General features: G+C 27.3%; 1 protein-coding gene and 1 long non-coding RNA gene across 3 annotated transcripts in view; one reads left to right on the top strand and one right to left on the bottom strand.

The window, feature by feature from the left end:
- Positions 1–18,908, top strand: part of LOC129977480 (homeobox protein cut-like 1) — an 826,328-nt gene that overhangs the window by 258,715 nt on the left and 548,705 nt on the right. The gene's annotated exons all lie outside the window — the stretch shown is intronic.
- LOC129980807 (uncharacterized) overlaps positions 4,652–18,908 on the bottom strand; it is a 240,026-nt gene continuing 225,769 nt past the window's right edge. Inside the window, exon 3 of the long non-coding RNA XR_008785284.1 lies at positions 4,652–4,773. This is a non-coding gene — a long non-coding RNA (uncharacterized LOC129980807). The remainder of the gene's footprint in view (positions 4,774–18,908) is intronic.

Here is an 18,908-nt window from a genome sequence, read left to right as displayed (position 1 = left end):
TTGTCTTTAGTCATGATTACTATACTTAAAAAAATTAAGAAAACATTTAAAAAAAATCTACAAAATATTCATTACTATTCTAATTATCATCCATAAATTTCAATAGAGTGTGATTAGGAATTTATACCGAATAAAAATAAATGAAAATATTTTAATTTAAACTATGATTTTAAATACTATCTTGGGCATGTTGTTTCAGACAATCAACGCAATGTAGAATTGTGACAAAATAATATACTTGTAAATTAGGTTCATGGTAATGTCTGAGTAAAAAGTATAAAAATAACTTTTAGAATAAATAAGCAAATAAGGTATATGGTCTAGCTATTACGCGAAATAACTAAAGAAGTATTACAAAACGCTAATCGATGTAGCTATAATGTATGTATATTTTATCCCTTATTTATAGTTTTAAAGAATTAAACATTTGATTGCATGCAAAACTACTTGAGAATTTAGATAGAGAATCTCTTATTATTATTATTTATTTACTTTGATACACCGTGGTGACCTGGCGGTAAGGTCTCGACTTCGGAATCGTAGGGCTTCAAGTTCGAAACCCGATTCTACCGAAGAACCGTTGATAAGCCGGTATGGTGCACTTTAGATCCGTCGGGGCCAGGCGTCTACCCGATGGTGTGGTGTGGTGTGGAAGTTCGTAGAGGGGATGCCGCCTCAGGTGTCGTTTTCATTAGCTGACGGCAGTTCAAAATTGTGAGATCCGTCCCAAAATAACTCTAGTCTTGCTTTGAAATGGGACGTTAATATAACTAAACAAAATTATTTTGATACACAAACAAGTTTAGGGAGAAAATTTATTTTACTTTTATTCCTTCCATTTCTTTTAGATGTTCGTGGGATTAGAATCAGAATACTTATAGTATTCCTTTAAGAAAAAATAAGATATTGTTTTGATTCCTCAGTCTTTTTTTAAGTTTTATGGGTCTGAGTATATCAGGTCTTTTTCAGTTATTTACAGTAAAACTAATTTTAACATATTAGCAGGTGAATTTAAAATTTGTAAAGACAAATTTATATCCAATTGAATACCACATGTAACTGAAATTTGATAAAAACTATAAAGGTGTCCGTAAGGAATCCCAAATTATTGGCAACAACCCACGTACACTTGATTAACTCTTTATAACACACGTTATCTTAGATATTAATCAATATTTAAATCAGTGTATGAATGTAAAATACATTTAAAGTATTTCATTATGTTTGAATGATTTGTTTTTGAAAAATTTATCAGAGATTTAAATATGAACTTTTTGGAAATTCCATAATTGGATCATGTACATTATAGTTTGTAAATAAGTTCATTCAAAATTATTAGACTTACACAAATATCGATACTTGCAAAGTTTAGCGAACTTATGTAAAAAGATCTCAAGCTATATTTAACTTTTCCAGAGTGATTTATGAGAGAGTTCAAGACCATCAAATTTTTATATATAAAAAAAACTCTTCACGAGGTTTAATTCATCATTTTTACTTGCTGTTGGATGGTGGAGTAATTTCAATTTGATAATAGAATCATAGAACCTATCTTTCTGCTCTTTTCGTTTTTGAAATGAAAAAATTCTCTCTCCAAGCAGTCCTAAAGCTATCAAATATTCGGAAGAAAATGAAGCACCGGCCGTTATAGCAGGTCAGCTCGAAATCAGCCATTCCCATTGAGGTGCGACCATGACATCGAGCGAGTTATTTAAATATCCTGATTAAACATCCCCCGAGCCGAAATCAAAACGAACCCAATTGAATCGGGAGCAAATAGCCAAGCCGGTAATGTCCATTGGAGAACCGAATTGACCTGCCCGAACAACCGGAGGGCGTGGGAAAAAACACTTCCACCTCAAAACATGGACCTTTCTCATATACCAGAAACAGAGAAAAAAAAGAGTAATAACAGCAGAAAGAAAGAAAAAGATTGAAAATTGGTTGTAGCTGTATGTGAAAAAGCGGCTGTCTAGATTTTACAATGCAAGAACTATTGAAATGCGAGCTACGTCGAAAAAAAAGAAAAAAAAAGGGTAGGAACATATCTGAACTTGGGATAAAGAAAAAGAAGTAGGAGGGGGTAGATATAGTTAGGTTTGAAAAATTGGCCAAGGGTGGTCCGAAGAGGATTCTGGATAGGTAATTAGGAAGAGTGGTAAAAAATAAATCTGGCGGAAAAAGTCCCATTTTATTTGCAGTTAGCCAAGTGTGACGTCACGGGCTGAATGACGCGAGTGTGAGATGTTAACGAGGGTTGAGATGATCGGCTTCTGAAAATTCTTGCTGAAAAATGAAGAAGGCTTATTCTTTCACCCACACTTTGTTTTGTTTGTGACCAGTTATTATTTATATAAAGACTAGCCAAAAAGGGATTGGGGGGAGGCATTTTATTCACTCCCCCCCAATGCTGTCTCTGAGAAATATAGTATGAGTTCCGCAAGATTGACCAGATGCGTAGGAGGTGCTTTGGATGACATGAATGAGTGTGTGTGGTAGGCTGTTTAAGCTAGTTGGTCAGTAAACAATCCCGTCGGAAATGTCTATAATACGTTGAAGACCTTGTCATTAGCTGTTTGCCTTTTTATTTAACGTCTACGACTTAACAAGAGTGGTGTAGAAATGGAAAAGAATTATTTTCTTTATTCTTGGTTCTGTTTCCATTATTATTTTTTTATCGCATCTGTGCTGTATGTTTTTCTCCCTAATACCAAGTTAAGAATAGAAAATGATATAACTGCGTCTTTTTTAGAGAAGAGTATCTTACATATTTTCTACTCAAGGACATATTGCCAAATAAAAATAATGCTCAAAATCCTGCATTTGTCTGAAGAATTTATTATTGGCTTAAGAATATACTAATTTGGAAGAATAGAGAAAGAATGAATGAATAAAAGGGAATTGCAAAATTGTACTAAAAGCTTCAATTAAATCAGTCGTAAAAAATCATTCAAGAAATAAAAATTGCTTTGAAATCTACTTAAAGCACATGCATTTTAATTTATATTAAATTTATATATGGGCCAAAGCAGCAATAAAAACCTTAAATAGAATATATTATCTAAATTAGACACAGAAAAAAAACAATAACCTGAGATTAAATACAGATAATTGTTTTTAATCATATTTTTTGTTTGATGACATAAAAAAAATCAGATAAAAACACCTGTTTTTAAAAATTGTATTTTAAATTTCTCTTATCTGAGATTACAAACGAAAATAAGAGACGTCTTTTTTTTAAATCAGTATTTTTCCACTTAGAATAAAATTAAAAAAAAAATAATGTAATTGGAGGATTTTAATTGTGAAGGAAAACTATCAATGTCACATGAAATGGAGGTGTTACAGAAGCAAACATTTTTTAATGTAAATAATTGTAGAAAGTATTTTGTTGTTGTTGTTGTTGTTAGAATAAGAAAGTCTCCCTGTGTCCAGTTAGAATCAGGAGGCAAAGTTTTTATGTCTTAAAAAGATGCAGCATCTTTGAATATTTGAGCATGATTATAATCAGATTTTTCTATAATATTTGTAGAAGCAGATTCTGAAACCATTTTCTTTCAAAGTCTGCTGTTGAAATTCTGCCTATTGATTTTTTTACAATTTTTTTTATTCCAACATATTTATAAAAATGCTGGTAATAAATTTTGAAATTTGCTTTTCTTTTTCCTATCTTCATAATGTTGGAAATTTAATATTCAGTTTGCTAAGATCATTTCTTTTCAGAAAACTTTCATCTTTACTGGAAAGTCTTTGATATAAAAGAGTACTTAATAATTCATCATCATCATCATAAAAAAAGAATCATAAACATGATTAAATTCTTAATTGATCATGGAGCATTATTCTAATTAGATTAACATTATTAATTTTTATAGCAGTATTTTAATATTTCCTGATTTTTTATCCGTAATACCTCATTAATTTTTATTCCTGGATTTTTTATCCTCTGGTACCTCATTATTTTTATAATTGCTTTATATTTTTTTTTCATTTATATTGTACATTGTCATCTGCATACATCCAGTTTTCTTGTACTCCAGATATTTTTCATTCCAGTTTTTACCATTTTTTTGTTATATTATTTATATTCGTATTTTATCATTTGTATGTTTCTTTGCAATTGATTGCAGTACAATTTTTTTGTTTATTTTTTAAATATACCAAATCAAAAAGGGGCCACATGAGCTCTAGAAACGAAGGTGTGATGTGGTGTTAAGTGCATCTAAACATAGCTAAAAGGAGACTGTAATAGTATTATAATACTTCTAAAATTGTAATACAATGTAAATATTATTACATAACACAACATTTCTTCATTTCTTAAATCACCGAAATTTCCACGATACTTCCATGATTCTAGGAAACAGAGAATATGAAGCGGGAAAAAGGCCTTTCCATATTTGACATAAGGAGCTGAAAATGAATGAAACTGGGGGATTATTAATACTTAGTAAAACTTATATTTAATTTAGTTCTTTGGAAAGGACTAGAGAACATGTTTTAGCGATAAAGGTCCTCTTTAGTTAATTTTACAAATCCCGAAAGTGCGATATATAACGATAATTATGTAATGTAATCAATTAGCCATTAAATATGCAATGTAAGACATTAGCAGTAACAAACTGGTTTGGAAAGTAATCAACTTACGAGTGCAGGATGAATGTTTTTGCGTTTCTTTCTTTCAACAATTCTTATTCCATTCTTCGATTGTTAATCTCGGCTCGTGTGGTACGTGGCCAGAAACTTTATTGCTAATTTTGAAGAATTCGTTATCTGCAAGTAATAAAAACCTCTAAGTATAACGTATCTTTGCAACACTTAAAAATTTATCTTTTTTTTTTTGTGTGTGTGTGTGTGTGTCTTTGTTAATGATATAATCCTACTTGAAATTCAAGATTCAAAGCAAATTGATTTAAAAGTTTATTGTTTGACGTACTACAGAACGTTTGAAAGCTTAATGAAAACGCTTTTAATTACTTAGTGTTGCGTGGGAATGAATTAGGACAAGAAATAAGTTGCAAGGTATTTAAGATAAAGTTCAAATACCATTGCTTAATAGATAAATATCCTGCATCTTTTCCGGGTGAATATTTACTTATGTGATTTTAGTAAAATAATCTATTAAAAATTTTCTCTCAATAAATTTTTGTTTAACAAACAGAACCGATGTATTCCTTTTGCAAAACAGCATTTTCTCTGTTTTGTTGCAAATTTATTAACTTTCTGTCAGATTTGCCGTAAACTTCAGTATAAGATTTCAAATATTTTTTCTTTCTTGATAATTCTAAAAGTAAATGCAATGCATTTCTGTTATAAATGGAATTATATACGCTATTTGAGGCATTGAAAAATATGCATGACGGGAAATTCGATTACCTTCAATCATTAGAACAGACATAAAATAAATACTCTACTTAAAATACTTTAAGAATATCGTTTCAAAATGTTCAGTAAATAAAATAACCTAAATTAATTCCTTTTAGTTTATTAAATGAAAATCTTTAAAAACTCATTAATAATTGTTTACTTAAATATTGAAAAATAAGACTTAAGAATTTTTAATGTTTCATTTTTTTTTTTTTATTGTGGGAATGACAAAAATAATGTTTTAAAAATTCTAGAAGATGAATATTTTTCATCAGAATCTTATTATAATGAATGAGGAATTATTTAATTAATGATAATTTTACATTCACTGTGAATTAATTATTTACTGTATGTAATTTTGCATACCATATTACATATAAAGGACAATCTTACATCTATAAAAAATTTATATGTGTAAGATTTTTTTTTCATTATTTTTTCTTACAAAAATAATATGTATTTTAACTGTATTTAATGCATGAATTTGATTTTCACGTTAAATAATTAAAAATTAACTGTTGTAAGATTATTTTTATGTAGAAGTGTTTTACAAAATATACTATCAAAAATCTCTTTGTGCAAGTAAATTATTAAAGTAAATGATGAAAATTTAGACTAAACTGTAAAATATGAAAATGAAATAAAATAAAATTTATTAATTATCAAAATATATCATTGATACAATTTCAAAGCTAAAAATCAAACGGAAGATAAAAAATAAAAAATAAATAAATAAATAAACACAAATTTTTATGAAAAGAGGGAGAAAATATAGAGCCTAAACTTTCAAAATATAAATGCAATATAATTAAATAAATATAATCGCAAGTAAAAGTATAGTCATAAAAATTATACTAAGCAACTGTCATATCAGAAAATTAAACACTCATAATATGAAATTCAGTAAATATATTTTGATGCTTTATTTAATTTGGCAAATGAAACTTTTGATTCCTCCTCTTAAAATGACGAGTCTCACGATTTTTTGATAACGAAATTTGTTATGCGCTTAGTACAATAGTATATTTAAAATACTAAAAATAATCTTTACATTTTAAATCACCTCAGGAGTTGTGAAAATTTTGGGTTGCTTATATTAATGGACTTACAAATAAATACAAAAACACAATATATCATATTATATGGAAATTATCGAAATTAGAAATCAAGCGGCTAACAATTAAATTTTAACTTTAAAATTTTTTAAAAATATTATTTAAAATTATCAACTATGTTATGGCTTAATACATTAGCTATCATGATCCCCATTTGGGGATTTTGGAATTTGAAGTAAACCACTCGGGGCCAAAAATATATTTGATACGCTTGACAGTTTAATTTCATTATATACTAGCCGCCTTTGGCGACCAGCCGGTTCGCCAATCTTAATGCTCGTTAAAATTTTAATAATTAAATATTTTATGTAATTCCTACTTTAATTGCTTCTTCATCAAATATTTTAAAGCTTCAAATTTTGATAGTCATGTAATTCACTCATTATAATATAAAGTCCTTCAGCCATAACATAATATGTATCTCTCTAATTTTCTGTTAGTTACAGTAGAATTTATGCTTAAAATTAAAATGGAAATGACTAAACTGCAATTAATATAATAATATTTTTTACTGAAACAAAGCATTTTTTTTAATAATATGATTACTGATAATAGAGTCACTGAGCGTTTAAACTTTATGGGCACTAAAGAATATCTTTCTTAAGTTATGTAATATCTCAAGAATTTGTCAACAAAATTTTCTCAGATTCATCATGAACAGATCGATTCATTAACAATGTTTAATTTTAAATGCATCAAACTTTAAGAAAATAAAATGAATCGTTTAAAATAATCGGTCGAAAACAGGTTTAAAGCACTACTTAAAAAACGATGTACTTAAAACTATAAGCATATACAAAAAAATATATAACTAACATAAATACAATTTAATTACAAAAGCATGCAACTAATCTAAAAATAATTGAAATAATTGAAAACAGGTTAAAAAAATCTACTTAAAAAACGATGTACTTAAAACTATAAGCATATACAAAAAATATATAACTAACATAAATACAATTTAATTACAAAAGCATGCAACTAACCTAAAAATAATTTAAATAATTGAAAACAGGTTAAAAAAATCTACTTAAAAAACGATGTACTTAAAACTATAAGCATATACAAAAAATATATAACTAACATAAATACAATTTACTTACAAAAGCATGCAACTAACCTAAAAATAATTTAAATCACCCGTTGATAACGGTTGTCATGGCAACAATCAGAATGCGCATGCGTGAATTTTCTTCGCCAGCTCCGGTAACGCAAATGCGTGAATTTTTCTACGCTAGTTGGGGTAACGCTATGCAGATTATACATTTTTAATTTCCTTTATTCTGTGTTATTTTAATTCAAAAGTACTTCAGAATGAATCTGAAACATGGATTAATTAACAATGTTTAATTTTAAATGCATAAAACATTAAGAAAATAAACAGAATCGTTTAAAATAATCCGCCGAAAAATGTTAACCCTAGCCTCATGACTGTTGGGAAAAAAAAATTGAAGCCTTACTCATTTGGCGGTGGGGAAAATGGAAGATTTTTTTGGCGGAAAAGTTGGCGGTGGGGAAAAGGGAAGATTTTTTTGGCTGGAAAGTTAGTTTTTAATTAATAATTAAAATTCTAATTAAAATTTCAAAAAAAGGGACCCCAGGTGCACATTCCCGACTTCTAAGGTATACATGTCCCAAATTTGATAGCTGTATGTCAAATGACCTGGCCTGTAGAGCGCCAACACACACACACACACATTGAGCTTTATTATAAGTATAGATATACGTAGTATTATATTCTCGGTTTGGTTTTTATATTGTAATGAAATACCGTACATAAATATGTAATTTATAAGTTATAGTAACGATATGTTACTTACACAGTCTTTTGATTTTTTATTGAGATGATTTTATTAATCATTTTCTAATGATATCCTATTTCAAAAATATCAAATATTTTCAAAACAAAACATCATTTGAATATATTTATACTGTTACACAACTTTCCGTGCATATCACCAAAAATATATAATGGACTGCGACCAAAAATACAAAATTATATTAAAGAAACGGCAGTTGATGGGTAAAGATATCGAGATTTTATTCCATCTTCGTATCGTAAATTATAACGCATTATTCAAATTTTTGTCACTTAAATATAAAAATAATAATTTGACAATAAAAATAGAATTTCGTTACAAAACCAAATATTGCATTTTTTTAACAATATTCAGTCCGGAATTTCATAAATAGTTTCATTCTTTACGTTCTATGTAATGGATTTTTTTTTATCATTTATATTAATAATAAGCTTATACCTTCTTTTTCCAATTCTAAATTCAATCCTTTTCTTATATATTAAATAAAACCCGACATCTGGAACTTGGTGGAGCTTTAAATTATCTGCCTAAACGTAATTTCTTTTACACATTCAGAGACAGAAAAAAAATGGATTAATAAATCAATACAAGCTGTTCTCAAAAGTACTGAGCATGCAATATTAAGAATTTGATGAAAAAAATTAAATTATAAGTTACTAGTTTCTGCAAAGTTGAATATTCAAGATTTAATACTTCAGATTATAATGCTTTAATTTATCTCCTATTTTTTTTTTTTGCTTGAAAGAATTAAAAATTAATTTTTCCGATATGAAAAAGTTCTTTGCTTTCTATTTCACTTGAGATTTCTCTCCCCCCCCTCATAATCTTGTTTTAGTGTATATCACCCAAAAGTTTTTTGAAGGACGATTTCCAATTTAATAAAAATAAAAAAATACACTAAAAATTAGCAGTAAAGAAATTTGGATTTAAAATTTTATTCTATATTTATAGCACGTGCATGCACATTCTAAGATAACTTATATGGCATTTTAGAAGGAAACCATGTCAACACTTTATTTCGAGGAACGTGATTAAACCCGCTGATATGTATGTGTGTATGTTTTGGCATCCTAGCGCCCCCTGGTGTCGAGTCGCACCTACCCCTGATTAAGCTAAGAAGCAATTAACAGCCACTAATTATTTCTAGTCTCTCGCCGGCCGCTTTTTAATCTCCCTTCATCGATCACGTGACTCCGAAATATTCCAATCACCGGGTTGGATCCCGCGTGACACGACGTGCCTGCAAATTAAGTTCGTCTGCGAACACCCCCTACTTCACCCCCTTGCGAAAGATTAAACGAGGGAACGAAATAAAGAGAGGAAAGGATGGAAAGAAGAAGGCAGGGGAAAAAAAACTGCACACCGAGAGTTACAAAAATGAAGTTTTTGGGTGAAAAAAATAAGAGGGGGAATAAAATAACGTTGAGTCTCTGAGAAAGTTGTCGCCGAAGTGGTTAATTATTTAATTTCTTCTCAGTGTCGCTTTACTTTTATTTCACTTTTATTCCCACCCCTTCTACATTCTCCTCCCCTCCTCTTGGTGTCCGGATCTTGGTGGATTATAGGGGACCATCCTCAAAATGTATATATAGTTTTATGATGATAAAACTTTAATAGCTGTTACATTAATTTTTAAAAAATAGCCTCTTTTCTTACCCGATTCTTTGGTTTAAATATTACTTTGTGTTCCAATGAAGGTTTTAAAGAAAAGGCAACTTCATCAATTTAACTTAGCGTGAAGCTGACAAAAGGCTTGATGTCTTTTCCCCAAACAATTTGTGTAGAAATATGTATATATAATTTTTATTAAATTTATATAGAAAATATCATTTCGCCATTTTTTTCACCACTTTTTTATTTTATTATCTCATCGATTTAAGAACTTATTCTCCTCGCAACAGACAGATGAAAATTTATTGAAATATTTGTAAATTTTTGCTTCAACTGTTATTAATAATTAATGGTTGTATGATGAAACAAAACTAATCATATGATTTGGGAAAGTAGTCCAACAAGCTTAAATATATTATATTTGAATAGTTTTCTTGATAGTTTTGTTCAGTTTTTATCGAATTTTTAGTTTTGATCACTTACATCATAATAACTCAGCTTTATTTGTGTACTTTTTGCTCATACCTGGCATAAAAATTAAACATATATACACTTGACATAAACATTAAAAACACCTATACTTGGCATACACACTAAAAGTTTCTTATATAATGAGAAAACAACTTTTATTCTCTTTTGAATCCCAAAAGCAGTTTAAATAACAGCAAATCTTACAACACGAGACTCTGGATATAAGAAAAATAAGTTGCATTTAAAATAGATATCAAAAACCCTGTTATTCAAAAACTACTAAATTATAAGCCATTTCAGCGTTTTTGATATTTTGCGTGTAAAACTGAATAATTTTTAAAAGACTGCAACAATATTTTTTTCGTTCAAATTGGCTCAAAAGATTAAGTTTAAAATTAGGCTCATTTTCGGACTCGAATTAAGAATTGTTTAATTAAAAAGTCGAGGTTTTCAAATATAAGCCTTAGAATTATCTCTTTTGATCCAGTAAAAAAAGGATTCCGTAAGCAGAAACTACAGAATATTAAAAAATATGTTCATTGAATTGAAATAATATGTAGATCGAATCTCTTTTTATTCTTGTTTGTATTAAAATTTGTTGACTAGTAAATAAAGAAATGACTTCCGTTCAAGTCGAGAAAATTTATCTTAACTAATATGACAAAAAATGCGAGAGCAGCCGATTCGCAATTGCCAGAGTAAAGAATAGATATTTTGATACAATAACGTGTTAAATTAAAAGGAAATTGCTTCAATCTGTGATTAATTAATTGAAGCACTAGAAACTGAAGTGAGATAATTGCATACCAAGTAAATAAATAAAAAAAAATGCATGATTTAATTCGCATTTTTTTTTTTTGAGAACTGATTGATCGTGCGTAATAAATACATAACTTCACCCATTTATTTTTAATGGCCACAAAGTGCATGCCTGTGAACTTTGCAAAGTTTTTGTTGCTATAGAACCTGTTCAAAATGTGTAGTATTTAATACTTTTTATGTAATTCCTTATATTCTATTGAAGGCTTTTTCTAAATCCTGTTATTGATCCTAGTATTGAAACTACTGACAATGCGTGTTTTTATCAAATTCTTTAATTCTAGTAAGCAAATAGGCTAAAAAATTATTTTGATTTTAAATATTTCATCAATGTTTGTTTTAAAAAATATATTTATGTTAATTTTTTTTCCGCTGATAGATTTTTTTCTTACGGAAACTCAAACTTACCGTTGCAATCATGGAAAACTTATTCTCATAGCTATATTTTCTTAATGTGGTTTTGTTTATATATTATAATAGCCACTAACTTTCGGCTTGGTTATTATTGATAAATAAAAATCCAACTTTCAGTAATCAGCTTGCTGACTTACAACTATAGTCGTTTGCAGAACAAGTTTATTTTAAAATATTATCTATCTATGTAATAATTTCCTTTTTAAAATTTATTAATAAATAGAAAAGTAAAGAAAATATTTTGACCTTTGAATTTTAGAAGGGTTTTCAGTACACTAATGACCAAATTTTACATGATGAATTATGGTAATAGAGTATTCTTTTGACCTATTTATAAAATATATGTTGTGAGAATTTATTAAGATCTATAGTAAATGAATAAGTATTTCTGTTTAACAAAAAGAAACAATAAATATTTGATAAATTAGATAATCTAAAAATATTTTTCAATTAAGCAATCAAATGGAGAAAATCGTGGTAATTACGAGAATATTAGAATAGTAGTATACATTTTTTATAGTTTGTACAGTCATTTCTGTAAAATGTTCTGATATTATAATTTTACTCAATATTTTGTTTGCTGTTTATTATATTATAAAAAAATTCTTTGTACTTTTCACTGCATTTTTATTTCTAATATTATAAAAATGATACAATTTTTTTAACTTTCACATTTGAATGCGATAATAGCGTAAATATAATATTTTATAAACATAATCATATATTTCGCTAATAGTAAATATGAACATAAAGTTATATTACTATCTTATTTATTTCTTTAAAATTTCAAAATCAACTATATCTAATATATTATATCCTTTCCTTATATTTGTAATTTGCCACCTAATACATTTCATATGATTGTTTAAGACAATGTGCAATTTTATTTTCTCCAAAACAGAAGTTAAATTACAGTATTTACTTTTTAAGACTATGTATCCATTTCAATCTTATTTTTACCTACTTTTAAAATGTATTTTTAATCTCAAATGCAAGAGCCTGGTAAGAATAACAACGAATTAGAAAGCGTAATAACATATAAATAACTGACGAAACATTTAATTATACATCTAAATAAGATTTTAATCTCATCTTTTGGTAGCAGTTTATGAGGAAGGCGGTATCTACAAAGTCGTCCTTATTGATGTTATCATATAAATGCCTTACAGCTGGAAGGAAAGTCCTGGTAGAAATATTATTCCTTGAAAAAAAAGCTAGAAGCAAGAAATCTGTTGGTTAAAATAAAATTAAAACTATAGTGTGAGATAGATTAGGCATCGGTTCGAAAATTTTTCGGTTTGTAAAAAGTTAGTGATTGTATAGAATTCTTAAATGCATTAAATTCCATGATTGAACTAGAACTATTTTTAATGTGACCTCGGTGAGCGTGTGCATCTCACATTTCATTATCTCAAAAGAAAGCAATAAATGTTGCTGTTCCACTGAAACATTTTTTGTTTAATGCTGCCGTTAAGATTTTAATGTAAGTATAAGCGATTTATTAAAAAAACATTGTTTAAAAAAATTGGAAAAAAATTTTGTTGGTTTAAACAAATTATAGTGTGAGATAGATTAGGTATCGAATTCAAAGATTTTTTTTATATTGTATAAACTTAAAGAACCGATGATTGTATAGAATTCTTAAATGCATTAAATTCCATGTAAGCGGATTTAAGTCGAACTATTTTTAATATGACCTCAGTGAAGTTGTGCAACTCACACTTCATTATCTTCAAAAAAACGCAATAAATATTGTTGTCCCACTGAAATACTTTTTTTTTAATGATGCCGCTAAGATGTTAGTGTAAACACAAACGATTTAGTAAATATATATATATATATATATATATATATATATATATATATATTTCATTAAAATTTATTGAATATCTGCAAAAAATAAATTCTTCACATTTAAGTTTTTGTATTATTTATCTATTTTATGTTCATTTTCATATGTATAATTTTGGTAACAAAGATTTTTTGATCGTAAGCAATAATGCTTTCATATTTTTTTTTAATTAAAAAATGGATTGTTAACCAAAAAATAAAGCTTCAATTTACATGTTTATAGCAAAACTGAATATGATAGTTGCAAAGACACAACATATAAAACCTGCAGAAGTTTTAACAAATGTCGTCGGTTATTTTATTTTCAAACTGCAGAATATTTATCAAAATACATATTACAAACTTATCCGTTTCTGAGACTTACGGGGGCCGCGGTGGTTTGGTGGTAAGATCTCGGTTTCGGAAAAGGAGGGCTTCAGGTTCGTGACCCAATTCCACCGAAGAACCGTCGTGTAAGTGGGCCTGGTGCACGCTAAATCAGTCCGGGCCAAACGTATTCCCACTGGTGCTATGTGGTAGGGAGAGGGGAGTGCCAGCTTATGTATCGTCATCTGACCGCGATTCAAAATTACGAGGTCCATCCCAAAATAGCCCTAACGTTGTTTTAAAACGGGATGTTAATATAACTAAACTAAAACTGAGACTTATGTTCGGATTATGATGTTCGAGTCACTCTAAAATAAATTAATATTTGTTATTCTGAAATTACAGATAATAAATCTTGAACTTCGAAAATTCTAACATTCCAATAAATAACTTATATACTGCATTGCAAGAATGTTTTATCTATATTTTTATACACGAGAAAAATCAAGCTTTGAAACAATTATATGCCTCTCAGATAAGCTGACCTAAATTACAGGATTAATTACTTTAGTGTATCGTGGTTAATTACATTTTAGCCTGATTTTCCTTTTTATCTAATTTTTATTTCTCACTGTGATAAAACGTAATATTTGATATAAACAGCACAGTTTTAGATATAGAAAAATATAGAAAAAAAACTAAATGTAATTACTAAAGAAGATTTAATTTGAGATGGTCTTACTTTTACTTACATACTTTGTTGTATTTTTATGAAATATTCTGGATTCTGCGTTGTTAAGTATAATGAGTAGAGTTTGACTATAACTGCAAATTCAAATAGAGATATGAAAAAAGCAGTAGACAAAATTGAATTTTAAATGCTCTTATTCCTATGGCATTCGTAACGGTTTTTAATGTTTTATTTAGGGTGACATACTCTATTTGAAAAATTTCTTAAAATTCAAATTAAAAAAAAGGTTAATAATATTAGAGATGAAGAAGAAGTTCATATTTCTTTTTTCTTAACAGTAGTAGTACGGTAAAGTTTTTTGGCACCAGGTCCATTGTAGGATATGCTGTAGCAAACGCAACATTAACTGTACAATAAAATATTAACTTTTTATAATAAATGAAATATCCTACACAGCTAAAATAAAAAAGTACTTCAGTTGTATAAAAATAATATATTTCTGTTAAAATAAACCGTGGCGGTAGGTAAAATATTAAAATTTCAAATGCAGTGAAAGAAACTAAAAGAAGAATAAAATTAAGATGACATTTTTTACTCTTTAAATCTGTGGAGTTCATATTAGATGAAAGAGAAGTTTGATTCCTTATATGACTGCTATAGCTTGATTTTATAAAATTTTCTCAAGTTATATAACTTATAATTAATTCATATAATAATTTTCTCAAGTTATATAACTTATAATTAATTCATATAATAATTTTTTCAAGTTATATAGCTTATAATTAATTCATATAATAATTTTCTCAACACTCAGTTTCTTATAATTAATGTATTTTTGATTGTGAGTGTGTGTGTGTGTGTGCATGTGCATGTGTGTGTGTGTGTGTGCTATTTTCTAAATTTATTTCTAATTTTTTTTGTTCCTTATTTAAAACTAATTGATAATTTAATCATTTTCTTTTTCTTTTTGCGGATTAACAAGTTGGTTTACCTTTTTTAAAAGATGGATTCAAAAAATGCATCCACTGTTATAAAAATTTAGATTCTTAAGATTAGTACTTTCAAACTATATCGGAAGATAGCGTAAAAGTGCGCTTTTGAATATGAAAATATTTATAGAAATAACACGATTTCAGACATTTCATCAACTGAAAAATAATCTGATCAATAACTAACCTGAAGAAACATTTTCTTATAAACTGAAGCATTTTCATGAGAATAAAAATCGTTACATTCAATCGCAGTATAAAATCAGAACAAAAGAAAAAAAAAACTTTTAACCATCTGTATTATAAAGAAATTAAAAAAAGAAATTCTTCCTTTGAGAATTCTTATCGTTCAAAAGTTGCCATAGTCCTATTGCCCTTAAGCAAGTGTATTTCGTGTCCGATAAGAAATGTTTGGTCCAATTTGCTTCCTGCATATTATCTGGTAACTTTATCAAAGCGTTTAGACAGTGTCACTAATTTAATATCCTTAAAGATATTCGTAAAACTCATATTAACATGCTTCATACGTAATGTTATCTTTTTTCACATTTCCATTCCAAAAACAAAATCTATTGTTCAGATAAAATGTTATCTGTTGATAAGTTGTTTCGTTCTCAGAATTAAAGAAAATGAAGAAGAAGAATTTAAATTTAGTATAGATTTATTTTCACCAAAATCTATTTCAATTGATCATTTATCTAAAAAGAAATTGGATACGTTTGATTGCATGCTTATATTGACTCGTTTATTTGAAATATGCTTCTTACGAATAATAATAGAATACGCATAATTGCATGAAGTGTCGAATCAGAATTTTTAAAACATTCTTAATTATTAATTCTTCTTATTATCTTAATTAATTCTATCTTAATTAATTTTTATTCTTAATTATTAATTCTTATTCTTCTTTAATTTTTTCTTACATTTTGAGACCGAGCAATACAATTTGCGATTTTTAGAAATAATAAAAGAATAGTCTTTTTAAACTTTGCTCGATTGCGTCGGCTTTTTTTCGTGTGGAAAGATATCTTAGTTACCAAATTTCCTGCAGTGTTTATCTTCAAACATAAATTTCAATAACATATTTCAAAAAATCTCATTCATTACCGAGTTCTATAATGAAATGTAAGTTATTTATTGAAATTTAAGGTAATCACTAAGGTACTATTATATTAATCTTAAATCAGTATTGCTTCCAGATATTGGAGGATATAAAGCAAGAAATAAAATTTAAATAATTTTTTTTGAAAAACCCCACTTTTTTCTGGGCGTCTGCTTATGATTTCAACTCACATTTAAATATAAAAACTTTTAAAAAATAAATCTATGTTTGATAAATATTAATAACATAGTGGTAAATCTAATGTCTAGTGAGTTAATTAAATCTATTTATTTAGCCTGTTGATTGATAAATTTATTTATTTATTTAAAAATTACGCTTGTTTTATGTTGTAACCTGAAAATAACGCCGCTTTTTTATACAATAAATCCAAAAAAATAATTTCTTTTTATTATCATGTGAGAACATGATGTTGTTTTGGTTAGGGAGTTTTGAAACTCGAAATCGCGAAGGCAACGAATAAAGCATAAATGGCAATTTTCATCATCATCTTTTAATCGCATATATTTTTTTATCTGCTTTTACCAGCACTGCATTATTATTATGTATGCGTCTTTGAAAGCAAATGAGCTTTTTAAAAGATTCACCTGCTTTTACCAATATTGCTTTATTATTATGTATGCTTCTTTGACAGCAGATGCGTTTTTGAAAGGTTGAAATAGAACTATGACATTATCTCAAAATCGGTCGAGCTCCAGAACTTTGTTTGCCAGCTAGAAAAATTAAAAAGGAAAGTTTAAAAAAATTATCATTTTATATATATATATATATATATATATATATATATATATATATATAGAGAGAGAGAGAGAGAGAGAGAGAGAGAGAAAGAGAGACCGATATGGAAGTCACGTGATTGTTTCAAACTTGTTTTTTAAACTAGTTAATGACTTAAATTAATTAAAATAAATAATGACTTAAAAATAATAATGTTCTCACAGGATAACTTGAAATTTGCGATCGTAGATTTCATTTTAATTTTTCTTTTCTTTATCTTGTTACTCATACGCATGACGAAATTATCAAATGCTTAAGAGTAGTAAACTATAAAATATAACTGTCAAAATATTGAGAGCACGAGATAAGGAAAGATATTAATTTTTAATGATATATAATAAAAGTTCAAAAGGAATTTGTATCTGCTTCTTTTAGTACAATTTTTTACTACTATTTATTATGTTGTTTGATATTTAAAAATTTACAAATTCATACCATTTGCAAGCTCTAAAAAGTTATCATAAAAGTAAATTTTTTGCCTAATCAAGAAGTACCTGCCTTAATATAATTTTAATCACTTTCTCACAGTAAAAATGTGTTTTCAATTCAAACTATTGTATATGACATTTGATGATTAAAATGTATATAAATAATTATATCGAGTAAAACTAAAGTGCTAAAATCGTTACGAATACCATTGTTCTTAATTTATCAACATTTGATTAATAAATTCCTTTTGCATCATGTCAAAATAGTTTTTATCACATAAAATCTCGTAATTATTAATGATAAATTAATAAAACCTCACTTACCTTTCCTAGTAATAAGGAAGAAATACCAGTTCTCGCAATGCCAAGTTCTAAATGAAATCTTTGATAAAATTCATATATCTGATAAAGTTGACTTGTTTCTTTACTTGAAATAATATCAAAAAATACTTTAGAATTTAATTTACTCTTTTGACATGTGAAAGTATGTATATATGTTCGAATTTATATTTAAAATTATTATTTTTTTTTTAATATGAAGGAATAGGAAAAGGAAATCTGAGAATTATTAACATAAAAATAAAAGGAACAAACGATTTTTAATTGAACGTTTCAGTTTATTTATTACTTCAATAATTTATTTCAATTTCACTTCTGTATCGTTTGCTTACTTATTTTTAATAAATATTTTCTTTGAAATGCATTAGTGGCAATAATTCGACAAATTCTATTTTCATTTTTATACGACTTCTTAGAGAGAATAAAATTTCTTTTCTAGAGAGTTTTGGATTTAATTTTAAATGTATCTCTTATTTATTTTCGCCATAATTCGTTTATCGATGAATATTAAAATTACACTTGGTAAGTATAAAGATGTTACGAATTGCTTAAATCGAACAATTCATTTGAAAACTTGTCATTTAATTTTAGTAGCAAAAATATATTTAATACTTTGTTTGAGATGTATTTTCAATGCATCTTTAAATTGATAATGCTAGAATAAATGAGTACACATTTGTTTTTACCTGTTTTAATAATGGATAAACTAAGTTTTGTCTCAATAATAATTCTAAATCAAAACTATTTTTTTAAAAATTTAGATTTTTTATCAATGAAATATTTTCACTGA

Source organism: Argiope bruennichi, chromosome 1, assembly GCF_947563725.1.
Source record: "Argiope bruennichi chromosome 1, qqArgBrue1.1, whole genome shotgun sequence".
Classification (NCBI taxonomy): Eukaryota; Metazoa; Arthropoda; class Arachnida; order Araneae; family Araneidae; genus Argiope; species Argiope bruennichi.
This window is presented reverse-complemented; position numbering and strand designations above follow the sequence as displayed.